This window comes from Ursus americanus, chromosome 34, assembly GCF_024610735.1.
Source record: "Ursus americanus isolate L20-20 chromosome 34, mUrsAme1.1.p, whole genome shotgun sequence".
Lineage (NCBI taxonomy): Eukaryota > Metazoa > Chordata > Mammalia > Carnivora > Ursidae > Ursus > Ursus americanus.
In genome coordinates this window covers 8,692,487-8,715,733 of record NC_142160.1, presented here as the reverse complement: position 1 = coordinate 8,715,733, position 23,247 = coordinate 8,692,487, and the positions used below count along the sequence as shown (strand labels likewise).

The 23,247-nt window shown below is 39.0% G+C and overlaps 1 long non-coding RNA gene across 1 annotated transcript in view; it reads left to right on the top strand.

The window, feature by feature from the left end:
- Nucleotides 1–23,247, top strand: part of LOC148107169 (uncharacterized) — a 362,214-nt gene that overhangs the window by 322,586 nt on the left and 16,381 nt on the right. The gene's annotated exons all lie outside the window — the stretch shown is intronic.

Genomic DNA, 23,247 nt, shown 5'->3' with positions numbered 1-23,247 from the left:
TAATGTTCTTATTTTAGTATTTAATTTAATTTGTATCTGCTTTGGTTTCATCCTAAGAAATAGTATCACTGAAACTATGCCTTTGTGGTGCTAATTTTATTTATTTTTCTAGGATGTGTTAAAATAAATACCTCCTGTTTTTCTAGGTTTGCTTGTATGCTTACTAAAATATGGGGCCCACCATCAGAAGAAACAACATCATAATCAGGAAACACTAGGTTAGTGGAAAACAGAAAAAAACACATATTTAGAGATTGGGTCAGGTGCTACCTCTGTCTTCATCTTTTGGGCTGATCACCAGAGCCCTGTTCACTCTTTTGTAAAGAAGGTCAAAATGTCCTTGTCCTGTTTATCTTCCTGGCTAGAGGTGAGGATCAAATGAGAAAAGAGATGGTTCTTTGTGAACTTAGAGCACCATTGTCACTGTCATCACCATCATCACTGTTGTCACCATTGTTAGCATTGTCACTGTCATCACCATCATCACTGTCATCACCACCATCACCATTGTCACCATCACCACCACAGTCACCACTGTCACCATCATCATCACCACCATCATCACTGTCATCACTATCATCACCACCATCACCATTGTCACCATCATGACCATCATCACCACCATCATCATCACCACTACCATTGTCACCATTGTCAACACTATTATCACCACCATCACCACCACTGTCTTCACCACGATCACCACCATCATTCCAATCAACACCATCATCACCACCATCATCATCATGTACTCTTGTATTCCCTATAACACCAGTCCAAACACTTGTGAGTAGCAGATACTGAGGAATGTTTATTGAATGAATAGAAAAGTTTTTTACATCTCCGTAACTCCAAACAACCACTGAAAATTCACAGAAAGAAGGTTACATCTTGTCCCACTTGCTCCCTTGAATCTTCCCTTTAGAAATTGTCCCCTGGTGCACTGCATCACAGCTCGATTCTAATTCTCATCAAAGCTCCTGCACCTTCACTGCTTCCCATAAGAAATCCAATCACTCTCAGCATTTCTTGATTTGCTAACTTTACTGAAGAATTGGGAGATTTATGGAATGGTATCAAATCCCAATCTACACAGCTTCTGTGAATTCCCTGGTTTTCATTTTCCTTTATATTCTTTCATATTCTGCCTCTCTCTCTCTCTCTCTGTCCCTCTTTGTCTTTCTCATTCATATATATATATATATAGAGAGAGAGAGATGAGATTTACTAGAACAAGTTTGAGTGCTGATGATATTAATATAATTGAGAAGGAGATGGAATATGCAGAAGTAGGGGTAAAATGAAGGCTTTTTCATTTATTTTTAGTACCTTTTTACAAATCTCTTCCTTCCCCATCTCTTTTTCTTCTCTGTCTCTGTCTTTTTATCTATCTGTCTGTCGGTCTCTATCTTCTCTGTCTTTCTGTATCTATCTATCTATCTTCTCTATGTATCTCTCTATCTGTCGTCTATCACAGATGTGCATGCACTCACCCCTCAGGTTACCAGTGCCTTAGTACTTGTATGCTATATCCCAAAGCCTAGCGTGCAAGATTGCAGTCCACAAAAGCCAGCTTACCTTCCCTCAGTTCAAAATTTAACCTCTTTCTCTCTCTCTCACAACTTACCCCTTCAAATTGTCATGTTCCTTTTCTCTCAGAGCATTGAAAAAAATTTTTTTTAAAGATTGTATTTGTTTGAGAGATGGGGGGGGCAGAGAGATGGAAAGAGAGTCTTAAGCAGACTCCCCACTGAGCAAGGAGCCTGATGCAGGGCTCAGTTTCATGACCCTGAGGTCATGACCTGAGCCAAAACCAAGAGTTGGACACTTAACAGAATGAGCCAACCAGGTACTCCAAGAACATTTTTGATCCCACAGATCATGAAGTCCTTCAGACCAACAAATTTAGATCAAAGTATGAGTGATAATTTCAGTTATGTCATTTCTCAAATTAGCATTTTGTGAGAGGTAAAATGGAAGTGGTAATCACCCGGTGTATTAGTTTTCCATTGCTTCTTAACATGTTATCACAAACTCAGCAACTTAACACAACACCTGTTTATTTTTTCAGTTTCTGAAGGTCAGTAGTTCAGTGTGACTCATCTGGATTCTCTGCTTAGCGTGTTATAAGGCTAAAATCGAGGTGTTGGCCAGCTGGGCTCTCATCTGGAGGCTCTGGGAAGGCATATGCTCCAGACTCATTGGGGTGGTTAGCAGAATTCAACTCTTTTGGTCGTAGGACCGGGCTCTTCCATTTCCTTGCAGGCTCAAACCTGGGGACTGTTCTCGGCATCTAGAGGCTATAAACATTCCTTGGCACATGGTCCCTTAATCTTCAAAGCCAGGGACAGCATGTCGTATCTCCTCATGCTTCAAATCTCTGAATTCCTTTTCTGCTACCAGCTGGAGAAAATACTGCACAAGTAAGGCCGCCCGCATAATCTCCATCATATCTTAAAGTCAACTGAATTAGGACCTTAATTCCATATGCCAAATCCTTTCACAGCAGTGTCTAGACTAATGTTTGACCAGGGGACAGGAATCTTGAGGCTATCTACCACACCTTAAAGAATTTCTAAATTCTTCCAGAAACCTCTCCTACCTGTAGTCCCGTCTAATGGACGCTGCTCCATCCAGAGCTCTGCAGGCAGCCAAGTTTTATACCATGTGACACTGGGGCCATTGCCTCCCCACAGTTTATTGGGGTATGGGTGGCCTCTGGCCCATGGAGTGGACTCAGCCCCTTATTAACTTTCAATCCCTGGTCCTGGTCCCTCAAGAAACCTGTTTGTATTTCCTGGCCTTGAGTTCAATGAAATAAGTTAGTTTGTCTTTTGTCGAAGCCAGTTTGGAGAGATCCTTGTTACTTGAACCAAAGGAGATATGATGAAGAGACTTGGGCCCTTGGTCAGGACACCCTGCAACCATTCATTTCAAGGACATTTAGCATCTTCTGTATCCAAGCTAGCACCAGGATAGAGGAAAAGGAAACAGTGTCTCCATTTCCTGGGCAGAGCTACTCCCCAAGAAGTACAAGATTGGCTGAAATGATAGTCCCCAAAAGTCCTTCCTTTATCCATGCCCTGAGGCCCTGTTACATCTGTGAAGTTAGAGTCCCCACATTGGTCTGACATTTGGTTCAACCATGTGGCTTACCTTGGCCAGTAGGATGCTAGCCTACTTGACATAAGCAGAGGTTTGAAAAAGCAGCAACACATCTTTGTTTCTTCTCCGAGAACCCTATTACCACGGTGAGAAGAAGCCTGGGAAGCCTGCAGGGTGAGAGACCATATGGGTCAGAGCAGAGCCTACCCTGGACCTGCTAGCTCCCAGCTGACCCTACAGGTCAGCCCAAAAAGATGCATGACAATTCCCACCCAGATCCACAGAGTCACCCAACCGGTCTATAGATTTGTGGGGGAAAAAATGGTTGCTGTGTTCAGGGATTAAGCTTTGGGGTACTTTCTTATGTAGTTATAGGTAAATAGAACTGAGAAAACCCAAATACAACTTTAGAATTGTGGGCCAGATCTTTTCTAACATATTAAAATTATTTGGAGAGAGGGGAAAATAAGTTGCCTAAGATTTATGGCTTCATTCATTTGAGAGACTTCAAGGGTAAGGAGGCCTTGACTACGTCAAGTACAGCCCAGCTCTCCCTCTGTTCAGATTTTAACAGATCTGCCAGCTTTTTCTGGCATCAGAATTAGGTCTTTTAATTAAGTAATAGAAAGGTAATTAAGACAGAAACATGATTATGTGGGTTATTCGTATGCACCCACAGAGGAAGAAAAGCAAGGAGTGCCAGCTGCAAACATCTGCAGGAAAAGAAGTCTTGGGACAAAAAGCAGTTTCTGCTCCTTCCTCCTCCCACTCTTTCAGAAAACACCAGTCGTCTAGGGCAGTAAATCAGTGGTGAGTTACTAGTAGCATGATATGTGCTGTCCATCTCATGAGATATTAAACCGAGGTTCCTTTTGCTCACATTCTGCGCCTGTCACCAAGTGCCAATAAAAACTGTATTCTCTGAGGGCGTGTCAGGAGAGAGCAGGGCACAGATTTGCCCAAGGCTTCCTCAGCAGACCAGGAGAGCCCCTCAGGCAAGGCTGTCCCTGTGGCCTGCCCCCAAGGTTGAGCCATCAGAGGCCCTCATTGGCCAATCCCACCCGACCTGCGGCCACCGGCAATCATACGGAGCTCAGAGAAATTAGTGTAAATGCAAGGGAGTGTATGTGACACACTCAGGTCTCTATATTTCAGATGGTCTAGGGAATTTCTGGGGTAGACCTTGCCTAGGTAGTGGGGTTGGATAGGCATATGTGGCCAGAAGTCAGGAGCCCTGGATTCAAATCTTCCTTTTATCATTTACTCCCCATGTGTTCCTGAACAAAATTCCTAACTTCTCTGACAGATCTTCTATATTGTCTGCCTTAAAACAGAATAATAGCTGTTTGCTAACCTCACAATTCCACTTGATTCTTTATATTGATAATGTGTGGGAAGAGTGGCTTGAAATGGTAAGAAACACCCTCCAATGGGACACTCATTCTTGAGTCATGACAGTGATCTCATATTACATGGGTAAGCCTACCTGGAGTCAAGTCTCTGCCTCTTAATGACTCCTTGACCTTGAGCCATTACTTAACTTTCTTCATCTGTAAACTGGGGTTATAATAGTACTTATGTCATAAGTTTTGCGGATTGAATAGGTCATGTATAAAGCCACCAGAAAAACAGATTTGGAGCATAGCACACAGTTGATGGTCACATATTATTATTTTGCTGTTATTTTAAATATTATTAATCTCTCCTCAGTGTCTGTGACATGTTTATCTATGCTTTGTGGAAAACATAACTAAGAGGTAAATAGATAAATACTTGGATTCATATTCCGGGTCCTCAGCTTCTAAATCCTAAAGCCTGGAAAACTGTTTAACATATGTGTGTCTCTTTGCCTGTCCAATGATGGAATAGAGAGGATTAGGTGACATAATCCACATAAAGTACCTGGAACATAGCATTTACTCAATATTACTTTTTTTTGTAATTGTGGTAAAAACTATATGACATAACATTTACCATCTCAACCATTTTTAAATGTACAGCTAGTAGTGTTAAGTCTCTTTTCATTGTTGTGAAACAGATTTGCAAAACTTTTTAAATCTGGCATATCTGAAACTCTACACCCATTAAACAACTCCCCCGTTGCCCTCCCCACCAGCCCCTGACAGCCACCATTCTACTTTCTGTCTCTATTAATTTGATTACTACATATAACTCATATAAATGAAAACATACAGTATTTGGGTTTTGTCACTGAGTTTATTTCACTCAGTATAATGTCCTCAAAGTTCATACATGTTGTAGCATGTGATAAGATTCCCCAAATACTATTCCGTTGTATGTATATTCCACATTTTGTTTATCTAATCATTCATCAGTGGACATACAGGTTGCTTCCACCTCGTGGCTATTGTGAACAGTGCACCTACAAATGTAGGTGTAACATTGCCTTCCTTTTATCTCCTGCTGAAGCAAATAAGTAAGTGACAGACATATTTATTTCCTTTTTATTTTTGTCTTTTCAAAGCCAAGGCAAATTATAATGGAATAACAGTAACATTATGGGTGTTATATTTTTTCTTAATTTTATTTCTTAGTAAAGAATTCAAGGTGGAATTAACAAAAGATAGAAAAAGAGAAACACTCATTCTGCATTTATATATTAATTTGGTATCATATTTAGTTCCTTCTATGTGCTTGGTATCGAGGGAAGAAAAAAAATCAAACTTTGTTTAAATGAGATATAATCTATAGTCCAGTCTACGCCACCAGAGATGAACAACTGTCAACAACCATCCTGTCAGAAATACGGTCCAGTTCTGATTTCTTGTTTATTACCTGTTTTTACTCTCCCTAAATCTCCTGTCCCTTAGTCAGTGTCTAGCACATAGTAGGGACTTACTGACTAGCATGAATCAGTTCTGAGTGAATGATGTTTTCATTAGGAAGCAAATGACTCCAACAGGGAACTATTAAATCTCAGGGTGGAAAAGAGAAATGTGTTATACTGGAAAATTAGGAGGGGGAAAAACATTATTTTTTCAAGGAGAAATAGCAGAGTTCTGAAGGGCTAATTCAGCACTGTTTTCCTATATCGAAGATGATAAAATGTTTTTAAAAAATCTTTCTTGAGTTAAGCACCTTTCCATCAAAGAGCTAAATGTACCTGAGGGATATTTTTTGAATTCATGTGACTTATCTAGTCAATTCGTAGTCTGTAAGTCACTAAGCTTTAATATTTAAAAGTACAAGATTCTTCATTTTTCTATTAGTACTTCTTGTCTGAAAGATTTCACACCAATAGTCATTTTAGCTCTGTATTATAAATGCCTCTACCTGGTTGATTACAGACTAAAACAAGAAGCCCTTTGGAAAACTCAGTGCTGCACCCAACAGCTCAGTTAGTTGACGTTTATGTAGAGGCATATTGCCCATTAATGTGCCTTCAGCATGACAAGGGTAAAAGGTAGAGAAGATCAGCAAAAGCAGTTTGTAGAAGGGACTCTCTATCATCATTTTCCCTGTGCCATCCTCTTCCCGGTTCTTGAGCTCAACGGCTGGGGCAATGGGAAGTGGGCACAGAGTGGAGGCAACCTTCCCTAGGCATTGAATTTCCGCTTAGATTGACATAAAACATCATAACTGAGCTGTAATTATATTGCATTGTCGTGCCTGAATAAATACAGGCATCATCCGGAACCATATCTCATCATAGATCTAGATGTCGTATTAGATAATGTGCTAGATTATCTCTAAAGGCTTTTCAGCTCACTGTAATATAAATCTGCAATTAAAGAATATGTTCAAGGTTACGATAGCTGATAAGTGACATCACCAAGACTCAAGTTCAAGTTCCAGTCTCCTGATCTCAGATTCAAGACTTTTGGATTTATGATAGGTTGGTGGATGGATGGATGGATGGATGATGGATGGATGGATGGATGGATACTTGCATGCATCCATACATACTCCTGAGACTTTACAAGAAAGAAAAAGCCAAATCCCTGATCACATTTTGCCTGTCACATATAGTATTGCACTTTTTAAGAAGTCTGACTCCTCCTCCCCAATTATGTTTTTCAACGAATGCCAGGTTGATTATCTAGTTGCCCTGTCATAGAAACTTAAACATGAATTGCTCTCCCATCAGCCGTCTGCAGGCTGCCCAGCCTGTGACTGGTCCATCACACACTCTTGCCCGTTTGGTGCTAAGGTCACCAACATGTGGTATGTCATGAGATGCCCAGCCCCCAGCCTGACAACATCATCCTGTGCCACCATGGGGGGAAAAAGAAGCCGACCAACCCACCCCCTAGAAAGGCATTTTCTAACTGCCCACTAGCAATTGTTGAGTGATAACACATGCACTTCTCCACATGTTTATGCAGAGTCTCAGATTTATCTGACAGTTTTACACCCTCAGGCATGATACACAGTAATTAAAATTAAAAATGTTTTGACAGCCTAAACAAATGGCTATATAAATTAGAAAGCTGTAAAAGCCACAGTAGCCAAAAATAAAGATATATAGATAAATCATAAAATTATAAACAAGGAGAATGTTTTAATACAGGCATGTTTATACCCAGACACTTAAAAATACAGGCTAACTTTTGCCTGAAGGAGGATGGTGGTGAAAAGGAATTGTGGAAACTAGTAAAACCATTCTTTCCTGCTTAGCAATTCTTTACTGTACCCTTCTCTGATAACTAAAGAAAGGAAGAAATTTGTTGAGGTTTTCCAACTTCCTTTAAATCTATAATCAGCTGTAGAATCTCTAAATTTTAAAAAGCACCTAAATCAGTTGCCTAGAATTTTTACTACTAACCTTCCCAAATGTGTAAAATGATGTGGGCTATGTAAAACTTGGCTTGATTTCACATTTCTCGAATGCATGGCATAAAACGTGTGTTTATGAAGTGAGCCAAATATATGATCTGCATGTGAGTATAATTTCTTTGAACTAGATGTGCACAAATGTTAAAGTATCGTCTTTCACTTAAATATATTAGGTTGATGTCAGAAGAAGCCATCATATCACCTGGCCTCAATATTTTTCCATTTCTCGCAAAGTAAGGCTGCTCATCACTGCCCTATGCATTGAAGTACTAGGGCATTTCAAAAGAGGGAACAAAATAATTGGAAGTAATCAATGGGATTTTCTCTACCTAGAAAGGCTGGATTGCCAGAAACCAGCCATATCATGTGGATAGTCTTTATGATAAATTTTCAAAGAAGTCCTTTATTTGGCAGAGTTCCTAAAGATCCATTGCCACATCATTATCATGTCTCATGCATCCATGGATTAAGAAAGAACTGCAGAAACACCAAAGCTTTTTCTGGTAATCATCCTAGACCCCTCCCGCTTTGTCCTGACCTCTTGCTTTCAATCCTTTGTCGTCTTGGCTGCATTTCTTATTCTTGATTCCACCGCTGTCTGCCTCGACTTGGCAATGCTGTTTGCTCTTCCCAGCTTAATGCTCTACTCCACCCCCTTCCCCCAAACAAAGGACATGGTTCAGATCTGCTCTTCTGGAATTGTCCCACTGTGAACCGCCTTTTGGGGATGTTCAACCTGATCTGCTCCTTGGACTAAACTCCCATTCCACACTGGTACCTACTCGGCCCTACCCTATCTCCAGAAAGGGAAGAAAGAATTTGACCTTCTTTTGAAATATAAACATGTGGTCATAAAATGACCATGTTTGCAATAATCCATGATTGGAAGTCTTTACATTTTAGAATATTCCATTTATTTCTGATGAGCTGACAAATTTAGGAATCATGGGAGTTGTATTGTTTAATTTTAGCAGCAAAACTCATCCAGTGAAACCTTTGAAAGACAACAATAACAACAACAAAAGATATCCAATATATAAAAAGACAGTTCTTGCTAAAATAAGGATATTATAAGATGAACAGAATCATTTCCTGATAGATGGAAGCCTGGGCCAAGGGTAGCAAAGTCAAATGCCTATTAATGTTTAAATGAATGGGACAGATCAAGTCTAAGGCAACAGAGTCACAAAAACAGGGTTGTGTTATAAGATCTTTTGCTTTTTAAAGAAACTAACAAATGAGTTTTTTAAAAAAGAGTAATTGACAATTGAATTTTTAAAACCATCCATCTGTCCCTCCTCCATGAAACAAAACCATATCAGCAGGCCAGAAATGACACTCTAGCCCTCAATTTGCAACCTGTAATTTAGGCTTTTGTATTAGTTTTCTATTGCTATGAAACAACCCCCAGATTTAGCAGCTTCAAACAATGAACATTTATTCCCTGTAGCTTCTGAAGGTCAGAAATCCAGAGGTAGCTTAGCTGGCTGGTTCTGAATCAGTCTCTCACAGGTTACGGTCAAGTGGTTGGTTGGGACTGCAGTCCCTTCAAGGCTCACTGATCTGAATGCTGGCTGGAAGCCTCTGTTCCTCTCCATATGGATCTCTCCATTGGCCATCCTAGTGTCCTCACAACATGGCAGCTGGCTTTCCCCAGAGTGAGTGATCTAAGATAAAGAGCAAGTCAGAAGCCATGTTGTCTTTTATGACTGAGTCTCAGGTTATACAGCATCACCTCTGCCTAGTCCTGGTGGTCACATAAAGCACCCTAGAATGATGGTACTACTCCACAAAGGCATAGTACCATGAGGTGAGGATTATTATGGGCCATCTTGAAGATTGGATACTACAGCTTTAAAAACATCAAAATGGGCCAAATGTTTGTTGTTCAAATTTGACTCAGGAATTTATACCTTAAAACCAGTGCCCTCTCTTCCAGCTTCTTACCTTCGCCATTTATTCATCATTTTTGTCCTCCCTCATCACCACCTTGACTCAAAGGAAAACACATGCTTTCCTGTTCAATATTCTCTTTGGGTTGGAATTCATCAGCTGATTCCTATACTTCTGGTCCTCCAGTCTTGGTGAAGTGAACTGCCCATGAGTTTAACTTTTGGCTCCAGCTGCAGTTTGTAGTGCCATAGTTCAGGGGTCTGAGGGGCAGAGAGTAGAAATTGGAATTAGAAGCCTTCAGGTAACTGTGACTCAGATTCTAAGACTGTTCTGCAAACATCTGCAGAGAAAAGAATAGGTGTCAAACTCTGTGCCGGTATTTGGGGATTGAGAGATAAATCAGATACAGCGGAGAAATCAGGAATCAGGGATCTAGGTGGTCACATAGAGGGCTGGGGAATTCATCAGGAGGTGTGGTGATGGATGGGAAATCATCAAAAAGGTTGCAGAAATGTCTGGTGGATGTGTTTACAGAGTTGCAAAGAGATAAGAATGTAAAAATCAGAGAGAGTTGAGACATAGCACACTTAGTAAAGAATATGTCTCAGTTTTCCAGTGGCTGCTTTCTCCAGGAGCTGGTGTCAAGGTGTGACGGTCACTGCACCCAAGCATGAAAAAGGATAATATAGCAGCTGCCTGAGGGAAAGGCCACTCTGACTTCAGTTGAATATATATGATGATTGACAACTAGGGGTGATTTTGGCTTGGTTCCTTCATCTGTAAAATAGAAATATAGTAATATTAAATATTACTATGTAGTATAAGATCAAATAAATGAAAAGAAATATAAATATGAAATCTCACAGGTTTGTTATTAAAATTAGCTTAATTCATTTGATATATGCAAGGCATTTAGAGCAATCCCTTGTATATACTAAGCACTATATAAATGCTATCATTATTCAGTAATTGGGGCCCCATTTCTTAATTCCATAGAGAGAATTTTTACAAACCTAGCTAGCTTAGATTAAGTGTCTATTCAAGAGAATTGGTAAGAAAACCCTGGGACAGTATGCTGGGAGGAAATATGAATTCAGTCAGAATGCTGGATAATACCAGCAAATAAGAGAGAGAAAAATTGTCTATTATTCATTTTTATTTTTTTTAGGGTTTTATTTAAATTCCAGTTAGTTATCATACAGTGTAATATTAGCTTCAGGTATACAATATAATAATTTATCACTTACATTAAACACCCGGTGCTCATCACAGTTGCACTCCTTAATCCCCATCACCTCTTTCCCCCACCCCCCCACCCACCTCCCTTCTGAAAACCATCAATTTGTTCTCTGTAAATTAAGAGTCTGTTTCTTGGTTTGCTTCTCTCTTTCTTTGTCCCTTTGCTCGTTTGTTTTATTTCTTAAACTCCACATATGAGTGAAATCATAAGGTATTTGTCTTTCACCGATAGGCTTGTTTCACTTAGCATAATACTCTTTAGCTCCACCCACATTGTTGCAAATGGCAAGATTTCATTCTTTTTTTATGGTCGTGTGATATTCTGTTGTGTGTATATATACCACATCTTCTTTATCCCTTCTTCAGCTGGTGGATACTTGGACTCTTTCCATAATTTGGCTATTATAGACAATGCTGTTGTAAACATGGGGGTTCATGTATCCCTTTCAATTAATGTTTTTATATTCTTTTGGTAAATACTTCGTAGTGCAATTACTGGATCATAAGGAAGTTCTATTTTTAAATTTTTGAGGAACCTCCATACTGTTTTCCATTGCGGCGGCACCAGTTTGCATTCCCCCCAGAAGTGCAAGAGGGTCCCCTTTCTCCACATCCTTGCCAACACCTGTTGTTTCTTGTGCTGTTGGTTTTAGCCATTCTGACAGGTGTGAGGTGGTATTGTAGTTTTGATTTGTATTTCCCTGGTGATCAGTGATGTTGAGCACTTTTTCATGTGTCTGTTGGCCATCTGCATATCTTTTTCAGAAAAATGTCTATTCATGTCTTCTCATTTTTAATTGGATTATTCATTTTTTGAGTGTTGAGTTTAATAAGTTCTTTATAGATTTTGGATACTAGCCCTTTATCAGATATGTCATTTGCAAATATCTTCTCCCATTCCATAGGTTGCCTTTTAGTTTTGTTGACTGTTTACTTCGCTGTGCAGAAGCTTTTTATTTTGTTCAAGTCCCAATACTTTATTTTCGTTTTTGTTTCCCTTGCCTCAGGAAACATATCTAGTAAGAAAGTGCTGTGGTCCATGTCGAAGAAGTTACAGCCTTTGTTCTCTTCTAGAATTTTTATGGCTTCAGGTCTCAGATTTAGGTCTTTAATCCATTTTAAATTTATTTTTGTGTATGGTCTAAGAAAGTGGTCCAGTTTCATTCTTTTGCATGTTGTTGTCCAGTTTTCCCAAGACCATTTGTTGAAGAGCTATCTTTTCCCATTGGATATTCTTCCTTCCTTTGCCAAAGATTAATTGACCATAGAGTTGTGAATTCATTTCTGGGTTTTCTTTTCTGTTGCACTGATCTCTGTGTCTGTTTTTGTACCAGTACCATACTGTTCTGATTTGATATAGCTTTGTAATATAACTCAAAGTCTGGAATTGTGATGCCTCCAGCTTTGTTTTGTTTGCTTTGTTTTTGTTTTTGTTTTTTTAAGGTTGTTTTGGCTATTCATGGTATTTTGTGGTTCCATACAAATTTTAGTCCACTCTCACCATTTTTATTTAACATAGTATTGGAAGTTCTCGCCATAGCAGTCAGACAACAAAAAGAAATAAAAGGCATCCAAATCAGCAAGGAAGAAGTAAAACTTTTGCTATTTGCAGATAACATGATATTATATACAGAAAACCTGAAATACTCCACCAAAAAAACTACTAAAACTGATAAATGAATTCAGTAAAGTCACAGGATACAAAGCATATGGAAATATCTTGTGTTTCTGTACTACAGTAATGAGGCAGCAGAAAGAGAAATTGAGTCAATTACAATTGCACCAAAAACAATTAAGTTACTTGGGAATATACCTAACAAAGAGGTGAAAGACCTGTATTTCGAAAATTCTAAACCCTAATGAAAGAAATTGAAGCTGACACAAAAAAATGGAAAGATATTCCATGCTCATAGATTGGAAAAACCAATATTGTTAAAATGTCCAGACTACCCAAGTAGTCTGCAGATTCAGTGCAATCCCAATCAAAATACCAACAGCATTTTGCACAGAGCTAGAACAAACAATCCTAAATTTGTATGGAGCCACAAAAAAATTGTGTATATATTCAATTTTAAATATGTTTGATGGGAACAAACTCTCTTGAATGGATTGCACATCTCTCTTGTTTCTTAAAGCATTCTCAATATGGTGTATATTTTTCTTGATTTCACAGGTTACATTTTCATTTTTTATTTTTATGCTAGTGTACGATATCACCATACCTTTTAGATCTTTTGTTATATGAAATGCTGGCTCCTATACTAAAAGATCCCAGACTTCTAAACTTTTTAAGTTCCTATATTTACTATTATGTAAAAGTCAGTAAAACTACCCTGCTAATTACTTGTTGGTACTGTCAGAATCCCCAAATCAGATGACTCTCTCTTCTTTCCAATCTACTGCTTCTGTTCCTTCCTTGGGAATCGATGGCCAAGCTTATTAGGATTAACTACGAGTAATTAGGCAGATTCTAAGTAAGAACATGAGAAGTTTTACTGTGAATAAAATGTATTTGGCCTTTCTTATATCTATGTAGCTTAGTTAGGGCTCTTTCCTTGCTCCTAAATGGTTGATCTGTCCTGGTAAGTGACTGTATCACTCTTAGGATTTCAAATAGAAAAAGATTTATTGAGTCTTACACAGTGGTAGGCAGTGTGGTAGGAATGGCTGGAGGAGTGCAAATCAGGAAGACCCCTTGGGGGGAGATCAGGAAGTGTAAGAATCACGGGGAAGCTGCCAACAATGATTCAGACTGTCTGCAGCACTGACGTATGATTCTCATGAGTTGGGGGCCCAACAGAGGCCAGTTCTGGTGATTTCAGCTGTCTGCAGCACTTCAGGGGTGAGTCTCAGAAGACTTCACAGGAATCCATGGGAAGCCCTACAAATGCCTGATTTTAGGAAAATGCCCAGAAGCCAAGGGAAATTGTTGCAGATCATTTCAGCTGTCTACTTATAGCTGCTGCTGGATTAATGACTTCTCTTCCACTTTCAAATTTTTCACAACGGCTTCTATCCCAGAAAATACCCAAAACCATGTAATGAAAGGGATTCTATGAAATGCTGGTCCAGACTTCTTCCCTACAATAGGAAACAAAATGTAGAAGGGGTTGAGGGTGGTGCCTACTTGACAAAGGAGTTTGACACAGCGTACCACTCTATGTTTTTCTGAGTAATTCTCATTCTTTAACTCAATGAGCCTTTTTAAATATTCTATAACTCATAAAGGAAGAAGTTATTGATTAATATATATAAAAATATATAGCAAACCTAGGAGCAAAATATGTATATTTACTACAGTCCTCATTTCTAAAACTGATCAGTATTTTTCTTTTACCATGGCTTATTCTATAGACCATTTACTTCAGCTAGGATTGCAGCTATTCTGACCCAGAACTTCATTTCTAGAGCCATTTAGTGGTCCTTCCAGTACTGCGTTGCCAACATAGTCTCTCAATAAACTTTACTCTGTGCATGTAAATTCTAAGAGACTCACAAAAGATTATCCTACTTTGAGACATATTCCTCATGCCCTACTGTATAACATTATGAAACTGCCCCCCATTTCTCCTTTATAATCAGGCAAGGCTGAGCTCTCCATCCGGTACCATAGTGCTTCTTTACCTGAAGTATTAGGCATTACAGTATTATGGATAGTGGCAAAAAAAGGCCAAAGCATGCTCGGTGATAGCCTCAAATTCCAGTTACTTGCAATCATAGTAGTGCCCCCAGAGGAAGTACTCCTCCCTTGGAAATTAATATCTTTAAGCCAGAGATTCCAGAGTTGCAAAATCTGGAACAAAAAATTTTGGATTAAGTCATTAAGGGATAATAGAGAAAGAAGCCAATTTTACCCTTATATCCCCAAAATTGTATATTCTAGCTATAGGAAAAACATCCCCATGATTGGTTTCTGGCTCAGAAAATACATGGAGCCATACTGCTTTTTCCCCAATCCATAACTGGTAGCACCATAATTGGGACTTCAGTAGGTTGTTGCACTATTCTATCAAGCCGGTTATTTGGGAATTATAAGATAGGTAAGACCAGTGACTTTTGTGATTATGCATTTATTCTTTTGTTGGAAAGTGAGCTTCTTTGTCAGAAACAATGTTGAATGTGATGCCTTAATGGTGAAAAAGATACTTAGTAAATCCACAGATAATGATGTGGGTAGAATCACTACAGATTGCGGGAGGGCAAGCAAATAATATAGTTAGTGTGTAAAAATTTCCAGTGAGTAAAAATTTCACACTTCTTGATGAAAAGTTCCAATGTGATTATTACCACCAAGGGGTTGATCAGTCTTCCCAAGAAATGATGCCATATTGAGGACTCAGTGTTGTCTCTATTGTTAGTGTGTTGGGTGCTCAACAGTGACTGTTACCTGTGTTGTTAAATCCATATATAATTTTAACTTAAATATTTCCTGTGAAAGCCACTTTGTTCTTAAACCCCTGACTAGAGAAAAAGGCTGACTGAGATCCACCGAACAGATGATTTTTGTCTACCTAATAAGAGACTTCATTACGGGAAAGCCTTTTTGTGAACATTCACATGGATACAAATATTTTCATGCCTTGTGTCCCTTCTCTGATAGTTCCAACCATGTCCTCCCTCAGTCCTCCTTGTCATTTGCTTCTCAAATTTACTTCCTTTCATCATCTGGCCAGACCATTGGCTGTTGCCCATTAAGGTAACATAAACTTTACCTCTGCTTATCTGTCCTTCCAGGTACAGGTAACAACTAAATGCATGACTGGAAGCTCTGCTGGGAGTATTCCCTTCCCAGATGTCTTCCAGAGTCATTACAGTGTATTCTTATACAGCTGCAGTGCTCCAGTGTGGAGTTGTGACAGCATTTCCCCGTGGAATCACCTTTGAAACAGGCCTAAATTCATTCTTTTTTATAATTAGTGGCATGTGCAAATAAAGAAGTTTTACTTCTTCCTTTCTAATCTTTTTATTTCTTTGTCTTGCTGAATATCCCAGAATAGAAACTTCAGTATAATATCGAATATAAGTGGTGAGAGTGTACATCTTCATCTTGTTCCTGATCTAAAAAGGAAAACTTTCAGTCTTTCACCATTTAAATGTGATATTAGCTGTGGGTTTTTTGTAGATGCCTTTTATCAGGTTGAAGAAGTTCCTTTCTATTCTTAGTTTGTTGGGAGTTTTTATCATGAAATGGTGTGGAATTTCGTCAAAGCTTTTGCATTCTATCGGGTTGAACTATATGGACTGTTATATTGATTTCTTGATTTTAAACCAGTCTTGCATTCCTGGGATCAATTCCTCTTAATCGTGGTGTATAATCCTTTTAATATGTTGCTGGACTTGGTTTTCTAGTATTTTGTTGAGGATTTTTGCTTCTATATACATAAAGGCTGTTGGTCTATAGTTTTTATTTTTATTTTTTTATTTTTATTTTTTTTGATGTAAAGTTCCATGATTCATTAGTTGCGTATAACACCCAGTGCACCATGCAATACGTGCCCTCCTTACTACCCATCACCAGCCTATCCCATTCCCCCACCCCCACCCCCTCTGAAGCCCTCAGTTTGTTTCTCAGACTCCATAGTCTCTCATGCTTCATTCCCCCTTCTGATTATCCCCCTCTTTATCCCTTTCTTCTCCTACCAATCTTCCTACTTCTTATGTTCCATAGATGAGTGAAACCATATGATAATTGTCTTTCTCTGCTTGACTTATTTCACTTAGCGTTACCTCCTCCAGTGCCATCCATGTTGCAGCAAATGTTGAGAAATCGTTCTTTTTGATAGCTGAGTAATATTCCACTGTATATATGGACCACATCTTCTTAATCCAGTCATCTGTTGAAGGGCATCTTGGTTCCTTCCATGATTTAGCTATTGTGGGTTAGAAAGGAAGAAGTAAAACTTCTTTATTTGCAAATGACATGGTCTTTTATATGGAAAAGTCTGAGGAAACCACATACACACACACCAACCTTAGCATTAATAAACAAAATTAGCAAGTTTGCAAAATGTCAATATACAAAATCACTTCTACTTCTAGCAATGAACAACCCAAAAGTGAAGTTAAGAAAACAATTCTACTTGCAATGCCATCAAAATGAATAAAATACTTAGGAATAAATATAATGCGAGATGTGTGCAACTTGTACATTGAGAACTACAAAGCATTGTTGAAAGAAATTGAAAAATCTAAATAAACAGAAAAATATCCAGTGTCCAAGGATTGGAATAATTAGTATTGTTAAAATGGCAATTCTCTCCGAGTTGATCTGTAGATGCAAAACAATCCTTATAAAAATTCCAGTTTTGTATTGTTGTTTTTGAGAAAATGACATGCCCATCCTAATTCATATTACAAGGGACCCAGGATAGCAAAACACTCTTGGAAAGGAAGAGAAAAATTGGAAGGGGACTCACACTTTGCAGTTTCAAAACTTGCTGCTAAACTACCATAATCAAGACGTTATGGTACTGGCGTAAAGATAAACATAAATCAATGGAACAAAATTGAGGGTCCAGAAATAAATCTGTACACCTGTCATCTATGATTTTCAACAAGTGTCTCAAGATAATTCAATGGAAAGAAGAGTTTCTTTAATAAATGGTGCTGGGACAACTGGAAAAAAAAATTAGTGGCATGAACTTCTCCATGGGGTTGAAGGAGAAGTGCCTGTATATCACCAGGAGTTAGCATTAGAGTCCGCTGCATGTGAATTTACTTGCTCCTTAACAACCTAAGTCCAGTCTTCTGTGTAACACTTGTATTTGGTGCTGAAGGATTGTTGCACATGACATGACCAGAGCTCTGTCTTGGTGGAGCACACAACACCGCCCTCATGAGATAGGACTCAAGTGGCATGGTGCCTTGGTGTTCTTTAGCCAGTTGTTCAGTCTCCAGTAGGGCCTTGTAACAGGTCTGGCCCCGTGTTTTCAAAATAAGACTCTTTCTCTGAAAAACTTCTATCCAAATTCTAGAGTTACACTCTGTGATTCTGTTATTAGGATTGCCGGAGGTACCATTCCAAAACCATATGAATTGCAGATAATTAGATTGCAATTGTATCGGTGAGTCCTGTGGCTAAAATGGGAAATCAGCTTGCACCGCAGTCTGGACCTGTTACAAAATCTCTTCTTGCTCTGAGCTCCAGTCACAGCTGGCACCACTGGTAACCCAGATAAATACTCAGGAAATGGGTGGAATAACACTTTCATATGTTGTCTCTCTGGCTTCCAAAAAGCAAACATCTTTGCTGGTCTTTGTGACTTTATCTTAGGAGCAGAAGGTATGAGATACATCAACTTGTCTTCCTCTTTAAACAGGATATCTAAACGTTTCCCAGATCACTGAACTCCAGAGGCTCCTGAATTTCTATAGGGCTTATTTCCCACCCTCTCACATGTGTACAAATTCGCCTTAAGTAACTTTCTCCTTCCAGGTCCAATCAGCATTGTCATCAATGTGGGGGACCAGTATGGTGCTCTTTGTGATGGTGATGTGATCAAGGGCGCTTTAGACAAGATCAGTTCTTTTTAAACTCTTAAAAGGCTCCAAATCACCTGACGATTTTGTTAAAACGCAGATTTTGACTTCCTAAATCTGAAGTGGGGCCCTAAGTTACTGCATTTCTAACAACTTCCTAGGTGTTGCTAATCAGACCTTAAGTAGAAAAAGATCAGTTTCTATGGGAGAGCCAGAAAGTTGACATATCCCCGAGGAAAGTTTTTGATGGTATAGTGCTGTTTCTTCTGTGAAAGCAAACTTCTTTTGGTGATCCTGTTGATTGCTATAGAGAAGAAAGAGGGTGTCATATTAATGTCTGCATATCAGTTTGCAAGACTTATGTTGGGTATGCTCCCCAAAAAAGAGACCACAGTTGGAACAAAAAATGCAATTGGGTCGCCACTTGATTAAGTTTGTTGTAATACACTTTCATTCTCTATAAGCAATCTATATTCTGCACAAATTAAATAAGGAGATAAAAGAGAATTAATAGAAATCAGCACCTGCATCCTTCAAGTTTTTGATGGTGGAACTAATCCCTGCATTTCCCCCAATGAAAGCATTAATATTTTAATTTACTATTTTGATAGAAAATGTATTCCAGGTGGTTCCATTTGGCCCTTCCTACCATAATAGCCCTCGATGCATGGATGAAGGGTTAACCAGAGTATTCAGTGTGTGTGTATGTCTTCCCTGCTATGCATCTCAGAACTAGAGAAATAACTACAGAGTGGGGTTGTGGATCCACGGGTCTTATAAATAGACTCAAGCTTAAAGTTCGTTTATCAACTGAACTTCTTAAGTCCTGACTCTGACTAATATATCAGACACATAAAGTTTAGTGTTTGCATTAGTTTTTAAGTGATATAGTATAATCTCTGAAAAGTCTGGGTATTTCAGTTCACCCAATATACCTCTGATGTAGCCGCTTTGGGGAAATGCTTTGAGGAAAATACATAGGTCATACTTGTGGCAAACTTGTAGAGTCCTTCTTCAAGTAACCCAGATTTACCTTTCATTCAAGAAATTCTGTGTCTGTGTGGCTCAGGGATTGAATAAAGAGTCGTAACTTTCTCCTTTGTTGTCTGAAGTCAGATATCCATTCGCTGGGATGCGAGGGTGTTTTCTCCCCGACTTACATGGATGAAGCCCATCCTTACAAGTCTATTCAGCTATTTCAGTCATAAGGACATCATGGCTGCTGCCAAAGATTTCTACAGGCTAAAGCAAATCATTCTGAATTTAGTTGCAGACCTGCCTATTCCAGTGGTAGCATTGATCTTATGCTAGGCACTTGGTCGTCTCCCACTGCTGGATGCCTTCATCCTCCATTGAAATCATGGGATCTTCTTCAGTGGCTGCACCCCTTTCCATCATTCCTGGCTTGCAGGGGAAAGCCACCACAAATGTTTTTAGGGGTGCTGGTACTATTCTTACCAAGCCATTTCTCAGTACCTTAGAAAAAAGTGTGCCCTCTTAGCCCTCCTGGGAGCATAGTGGGGGTGAGGCTGTATGCAGGAATTGATATAATAAATCAACTTTATTATTCATCTTAAGTCTTTGAATTCCTTCCTCTACCAAGAAAGTTCTCACACTTCAGTCATCACAGAAAGTAGGATAATGTTGGCTCTTATTGTCTCTTAATTATTAAATACTAGCATATTAAAATAACACATTGAAGGCAAAAACTGTACTATGTACATCCATATTGATACATTTTACATTTCTTTTTCCCTTGTTTTACACTCTTAAAATCCATTTCCCTATACATTCTCTAGGCTCTGCCAATATAAATAGGCAAAAATCTTTCCGTGGATATGCTACTTCTTCTGGAGTTAGGCTTTATAACCTTCTGTAATCTGTAGGGATTTATCTCAGATTATGAATCTGGAAGCAACACAAGGTAGTGGAGGTAGGTCTTAAGTAGAATTAACAGGGGCACCTGGGTGGCTCGGTTGGTTGAATGTCTGACTCTTGGTTTTGGCTCAGGTCATGATGTCAGGGTCCTGGAGTGGAGCCCTACAACGGGCTCCACACTCAGTGGGGAGTCACTAGAGGATTTTCTCTCCCACTTCCTCTGCCCCCCCACCCCCGCTCATGCTCTCTCTCTCTTTCTTTCTCTCTATAATAAAATAAATAAATCTTTTAAAAAGAGGAAGAATTAGTATCCCTTTGCAAGGCATCTGTTTCAGAGGAGATGCCTTGTAGGTCTTCAGACAAGAGAAGGCTAAAATTTTTAGTGACCAATGGGTAGTAAAGCCAACAACCACAAACATATTTATGGAAAGAGAGGCGGCCATTCAGTCAGTACCACTTCTCCTGTGGCCCCAGGCAGACACACCTTAGTTTTGTACAAAACTGATAATAAAAGTTTACCTGTAGTGTAGCTGAGCTTTATACACTTTGAAAAAAGTATCTTTAAATGTTGTAAATCCATTTAGTACGGGGCATTGGTAATTTTTGTCACTATATTCTCTATGAACATTTTAATTACCTAATGTATAACCAAAAGAGAAGAGAAAGCTATACTATTTGTTGAGATAAATTTACTTTGCTTATAAATTTATTTTGTTTGTAGTTTCCTTCTGTTTTTTTGTAAATTGTATTTAAATGTTATATGTTATACTTTCCAAGAAATAACTTTAAAAATTATATAATGACTTCTTCTTCCCCTGCACTCAGATCCCCCCCCCCCGCCCTTGGCTGTCCAGACCCTCATTCAATAGCCTTCATCTCAAAACTAGTGGAAAAATCTGGTTTCTTCCTAGATTTACATAGAGGAACCCAAACTCGATATGCTTTGATGACTAGTGGAGAAATGCTTTACTTTATTTGAAAATATTGCAATAACATATTTTCACTACGACATTAAGAAATACTAAATCATATCATAATATTTGACTGTATATAAACACATATGGCCATACTGTGGACTGGGATTCTTTCTTGGGGAGGTGCAAAGAATCATTATTTAAGCTACCATTTAAATTATTTTAAGATTAACTTCCAAACAGAACAACATTAAAATGTATAATCTTCACCTGCATAATGTTGCTCTGGAAATCACGGTCTCCATTTCACAACTGCTTCTATTTAGCAAAGATAAAAAATGTGCCAGTGTTTAATTCTCTAGACAGGCACCATGGAATGTGTATGCATGTCCCAAATACAGAGGCAACTTCACTGAAGCCATTTTTTCAGCTTGTATAAAGTTTATAATGGAATGCTAATTCTCTTGACATTAATGCATGTTTATTTATAAGCAACCAAAAATGATTGAAAATAAAAAGTGTCAAGTAATAAATTATGTGAAATAGACATATTGAAAAAGTGAAATGATATAAAACCACATACAAAAAATAATCACGGCTTTTTTTTTTTCTAAATGGATGCCTGATTGCTTTTATATTCCCCCTGAAGGTTCTCCGTCAGCCTCGAAGGATAAATTACACAAAAAGGACAAGTTTTCATTAATCTACAGGCTGACATTTTTATAATAAAAAGAGAAAAATGTTTAAATAATACTATGGGTTGGTCAGAGTGGCAAAAACCAGGAGACTGGAAAGGAAAGGTTGGTGTGCCATCCTTAATTTCTGTAGGCAGAGAGCAGCAAATTTAAAACTAAAACTCTATTTTGCTAGTGAAAAGTTGACTATAAAATAATCAGCCCTTCAGAATGCATTTAGTTTTTTTTAGATCATATACATTGATTGAATTAATTAATGGCTTGACTTATTAATAATCCTTACATGTATACTTCAACCCAGGAATCAGAGATTTGCACGGAGATCTAGCTCTTTGTAGATATCAGTTCTGTTTTCTTTTTTTTTTTAAGATTTTATTTATTTATTCGACAGAGATAGAGACAGCCAGCGAGAGAGGGAACACAAGCAGGGGGAGTGGGAGAGGAAGAAGCAGGCTTACAGCAGAGGAGCCCGATGTGGGGCTCGATCCCATAACACCGGGACCACGCCCTGAGCCGAAGGCAGATGCCCAACTGCTGTGCCACCCAGGCGCCCCGACATCAGTTCTGTTTTAATGCCTAGAGGAATCAATGCCTAAATCATCATGATTGTGAAAATGGGTATATGGTAGCTGATCAGGTATCTGAACACAGGCTCTGACCGTGAGTCCTCGATACCTAAAAAAATATGGGCAATCAGAAAAGACCATTCACGTGTGCTGACCACCTCACCTGCCATTGCCCTGTGTCTGCATCTGTATTACCTGCGTCCTGTGAGGAAGGAGGAGCTGTGCACCTATTTACTTGAGACCCACCCCTGCACTCATGTGCCGGGTCTTATTTTTTCCTATCCACTCAAGGACATTGCTCTAGCTCTTGCCCCCTTTCTCCTGTGCTTTTATTTTATTTCTCTGCAAGATCATTTGCATGAATGGGAACCATTTGGTAACATCTGCATCTTCTCAGAACCCTCCCTTCTGCCCTCAAGCATCTGCCATTTCTCCGCTCCCCTTTAAAACAAAACTTCTCAGAAAAGTTGAAAGTTGATTGTACTTGATCTCATCACTTCCTCATGCCCCATTTTCTCTTGACCCCCCTCCCACCAAAACTGTACCTACCCATCACTCCCAAGCAGCTGCTGTCAAGACAGCCCAGGGCCACTGCTGCCAGCTCCAGTGGAAAATGTTTAGGTCTCATCATACTCCGCCTTCTCAGCCCTGTGTACTGGTCACTCCCGCTACAAGCTGCCC